Genomic DNA, 5,451 nt, shown 5'->3' on the forward strand with positions numbered 1-5,451 from the left:
CAAGCGGGCGCGCCAGGCGGCGGACCCTCTGCCTCGTGCGCCTCCTGCCGGTCGGGCGGAGATTTGCAGGCCCAGCTGGCGCCATTTGTGCGCGGCTGCTCCAGGATCTCGGAGCCCGTCCAGGACCCACCTGCGGCCCCCGGAACAAAGTCACAGTAGTGAGAACCAACCGTGGGGAGGAGGGTCGATCGCTTCTTCTTTAAGTCTGGCTAAGTGTTTTCAAGCACGCGTTAAGAGGGAATGGCTTTTGCTCCCGCAGGTCTGTATCAATAACCATTGGGAGCAGGAGGCTCCCACAGGGCACGTCCTCCAGAAATCTTATCCCCAGGGCTTCTCTGCCAGTGAGCTCCATTGTTAGTGGTTCAACACTGCGAACCGAATGTGTGGAATCTGATGCCCTGGAATTTTTATTTGGTGTGAGTGTGGGCACGCTAAAGAAAAGACCTAGAGAAAGGTAAACTTGTGTTACTTGACCTTTCTTTCTTTGGGGCCATAAGAATGTGTACTTGCTTTTTTATATAGCACCCAAAGTCCTACGTGTGTTTTGTAGTTGAGAATGCCACACGCTTCAGAACGTGCACGGAGGTAACATACATTTCGTATTTCACACCTGACGCAGGAGTTGTTTGCAGAATTTTGTAAAGTAGCGAAGTGAGTAACTACAGGTTCCCGGGCTGAGTCTTAACTCTTGCATAATCACCCAATGTTTTAGAGTTTTCCTTAGTTGAAGCGATAAACATCAAGTAGATATTTGTCAATAAGAAATGGATAACTTTATGACCATAAACAGGTATATATTTGCTAAGACTCAAAAATCTCAAGATTCACCTCTGCCACATACTGGTTGTGTGTTATTGGGCTCTGTGCTCCAGTTTCCTCCTCTATGAGAATAAAATAGCATTTACACTATATAACATTAGGATGAAATTAATAGGAGTAAAACTCTAGGAAAATGTCCAATGCAAAAAAAATACTAGTTATTGACTTGATGACTGTGAGAATCAAAAAATAATACTATATTTAGTACAGGCATATTTTTATAAGAAGTGTCAAGGGAGCCAAAATCAAACATACAAAATGAGTCCAGTTATTCACTTTGTTCATTCAACAAATATTGAGGCATTGTGGTTGGAGCTGGTAATACATTGATGAACAAAACCTCAACACATCCTTTACAGTTAGGATTCTAGATAGTGATTCATAGACTTTACTGTGTATAAATAGCACCAGAGGGTGTCTGATACAATACAGATACCCCAGGGGTCCAAGTGCTCTCAGGTTCAGATCAGGAATATGGATTTTTCACAAACCACAAATGATACTGATGCAGGGAGATGGTCCATGGACTACCTTTTGAGAAACATAATACTATCATCTACTCAAGGGAAGTTTTAGTCAATTTTTCTAACAATGTAAGGGGACTACCCTGCCCCCCCCCGACCCCCCCCCCCAACACACCAGTGGGATTGAACTCAGGACCTCACCTAAAAAAAAAAAAAAATTAATGACAGTAAACCTCCAAGCACTCTGCTGCTGTTTGCTTGCAAGAATCGTGACATTGAGTTCATCTATACCTTACGAGGCATACCACATTAGAATGTGGAAGGAACTCTTAAACTTTGAATTTACTCTATTATCATTACCTATTACCCCCATTACCATTTAGCCTGATGATTATTATTTTGCCTTTGTTATCTAAAAACGTGTCAACCTACAGGGCAAGAAAGAAGTCTAAAAAGTCATCTATATCTTATATATTTCTTAAAATACTATTTTATGGTTTCCCCCATTACTACAATAAAGAAACAGAAGAGACAGCAAGTGTCAAAGGGTATTTTTTTCTCACCACTATTCATTAAATAGAGAAAGGAAGCAGTTATACTTCCATAAACAGAACTGGGAAAGTGTCTTAACCAGATATAATGGGGAAAGGTCTTAATTAGACATAATATGAATTCCCACCTATTTATCAATACAAAGGTTTTAATATGCTGCCACTAATATGACTTTATAATACTTTCTTCCTATTATTTGTTCTCTTCTATTTAGTACACAAAAGCTAGAATCTGCTGGTATTTCTTAGCTCATATTTAACATAATTATAGCTTCATTGTGTGCTATGATATAAAGTCATAATTAATATAAAAAGATCAGACTCTAATTTTGTCTCTTTAAATTTTATACTTTCTCATGTACATGTTATATTTTACTGGTGAATAAACTATATCTCAGAGAAGTTAGAGAAGACTGACAACTGCTAGGTGATTGTCTTAAAGCCCAGATCTCTTGAATCGTGGGCCAGTATTCTCATCATCTCCATTGCCACCCAGTATTAGTCTTCTAGCTCTCGTCAAAATTATGAAGGAGGCAAACTGATTTTTGTGAGTCTGGTCCTTTTTTTTTTCATGGTTTTCTTCTGAAGCTTCTCTTCTTTTGACATCTAGCATGGTGTTTTTGTTGTTTGTTTTGGTACTGAGGATGAACCGAGGGTCCTGTACATGCTAGGGACATGCTTTACCACAAAACTTAGGAAAATCCTTATTAATGACTTATTATGACTTTAAACCAATCTATCACTTTTCTTCAGAGTATTTGTATTTTTAGGGTAATAGTAGAAGCAAATTCTGGAAATCAAATCCCCTCCTTGGCCACATATTCTACTCTAAGAAAGTTCTGCACCTAAGAGTTTAGAAATAAAAAATAATTATAAGACAAAGCGTAGACCCTGACAAAGCCACACTGACACAACTGAGTTACCTCCAACAGATTTATCACATCCTTCTCTCAATATTGTCAGGGTTAAGGATTTATGAAAAAGCATTTTCTATATATATTGCTCATTTGGTTGGGATGGAGTAACAAGTAGGCAATTATAATATCATATCCATCAGATTTAAAAAATTATGTTTATTCATTCATTTAAAAATATACTGAGTATTGTGATCTAGTAAAATATTCTAGAATAGGAGTTGGCAAACTACAGTTATAGGACAAATTATCCCATTGCCTGTCTTTGTTTATAAAGTTGTATTAGAACACAACCATGCCCATCTGTTTTCATACTATGCATGGCTGCATTGATACTACAATAACCCTGTGCCTAGTTGTGACAGACACTATATGGTCCACAAAACTTGTAATATTTATTATTTGACCCTTAACAAAAAACATAGGTGAATCGCTCTAGAACTTAGATGATATATCTATGGCCTTGAACAATATTGATAGGTCCCCCTCCTTTTATAAAGATTAGACTTTAATGGGAAGGAAAATGGGACAAAGTGATTCTAAATGGAGACATGTCAGAAAGAAATAAAATGACAGAGAGTGACTTGGGGAGTAGAATGGTCAGGAAAGGCCTCGCTGATTAGATGATGTCTGAGTCGAGAACTAATGAAGAAAACAAGCCAGGCAGAAGGGCATAAAGAGACCAGGGTGGGGGTCCTTTGAGCAAGAGAAAACAGCACATGAGAACTCTGATGAGGGAAAGCTGGGCTTCCTTGAGGAGCAGAAAGGGGGCCAGAGATATGAGAGTCAGGAGTTGTAGTGAGGATGCAAGTCTGCAATCCCTCTGACCCACTCCTGTAGATTAAGATCTGTGTGTCTGTTGACACCACCGTGGTTAGCCTGAGCCCCCAGACCCAAGCTTTGAGAATCTCAGCCCCAGGAGCCTCGTCCTGGTCGGACATTCTCACATGTCTACAGCTGCAACCACCCCAGTTTAAAACCCAAAACACTTGGTGGGACCATTATTTTGTTCTCCTTTCATCTTTTTATTACACTCATTTAACTGTCTTTTTCCTCTACACATTCATTCAGTTTACCATATTATCTTTCATAGATGCTGTTTTACTTGAATTTGTTAATTCAGTTTGATATTCTTTTTTAAAAGATCATTTTGTACATGACTAGTAGCCTGGGCATCAAGTGGGACAGCCTACTTCACAAGAAAGAGGAGGGTCCATTGTTGCGCCCCCTTGCCCGCAAGGAAGACGCAACACTCAGGAATCTTCTTTCAGTAGTTTATTTCAGGCCCTTGATAGTTCTTCTTCTTCTCCCTCGGATGCCCCTCCCAGCTTTAATAAAGCATCTCAAGCCCCAATGCAAAGCAGCCACGTGGAGCTTTCTCATAGGGTGATGAAAAGTCATGCGCCAACTCTCCCAAATAAGGAGTTGTTTGTCACAGACCACAGCGGAGCCAGCGCCATCTTGTAATGGCGACCATAATTTGCATAAACGGCAGAAGCGGCTCACCACAGTCCATAATGCCTCGATGTGACCTGCAATAACCTTTCCAACACACACCATGCACGGGCTGTTCCTTTCTCAGGTGTCTTGTCTGTCTGAGATTAACTCTGTATAGTAGCCCCCAAAAGCACATTCCCATCTTACAATGCAAAATATATTTAGGCTATTTCCAAAAGTCCCTGTAGTCTTAACAGTTTTGCATTGCCCCAAAGTTCAAGTTCAAAGTCTCCCCTGAGACACAAGGCAAACTCTCAGCGAGAGCCTCTCTAAAAATCAAAAGCAAGTTACATATACCCCATATACAAAGGCAGAGAGAAAACATTTTCATTTCAAAAGGAATATATAGGGGTATAGAAAGGAGGGATGGAGCCAAAGCAAATCTGCAATCCAGCTGGGAAAACAAATTCTGTAGCTTCGCATCCAGCATCTGGGGCTCATGGCATTGTGATGTTCTCTCTAAAGGGCTTGTGGTAGCTCCGTCCCTATTGGTTTGCTGGTTATAGCCCACTCTTGGCTTATTTCTGTTCAATTCCTGCAGCTTTCCTTGGCACATATCCCATGTTACTATCATCTCTTAATCTTGGGGGTCTCCACTGCTGCTTCAGCCTCCTCCTCAATCTCCATGCATTATCCTCCCAGAGGCATCCCACAGGGACTCTGACCCTGCTGCACTTTGGCATCACAGAACTTCCTTTGAAATCTCAATGGACGCCTCCGTGACCCCCTAATTTCAGCATCCTGCAATCATCCTGCAGGTCCAGTACCATGCGGTCGATGCCAGTATCTGCCATCACCATCTCAAGTAGTTACCAAAACTCTAGGAATCATGGCTGCAGCAGCCTCTGAGTGCCTCAGCAGCTGAGCCTGGTGAAACAACTTGCCAGGACCCCTGTACAAGCAGGGTGCCCCCATGGTCTCTTCTCAAAGGAATTTTTCATCTGTGAGTCTGAGAGGCTGTGGTCTTGTCAATTCCTGCAATGTCCTCAAGCCACATTTTTGGTTGTTTCTCATTAAAGTATTTAGTGGATTCCCATTTGTGTATAGGAGAGTCGAGAAAACTGCCAGTCATAAAGCAAAGTGTCTGTAATGTCTTTAACAACCACACTTTCCTTAGCCCCAGCTTTACTTACAATTTTATGGCCAAACTTCAAATTTTTCAAATCTTTCTGCTCTTTGTTTCTGCTCCTGATTATCACTGTAAAC

The sequence above is a fragment of the Marmota marmota genome, unplaced genomic scaffold (genome assembly GCF_001458135.2).
Source record: "Marmota marmota marmota unplaced genomic scaffold, marMar, whole genome shotgun sequence".
In the NCBI taxonomy this organism is placed as follows: Eukaryota; Metazoa; Chordata; class Mammalia; order Rodentia; family Sciuridae; genus Marmota; species Marmota marmota.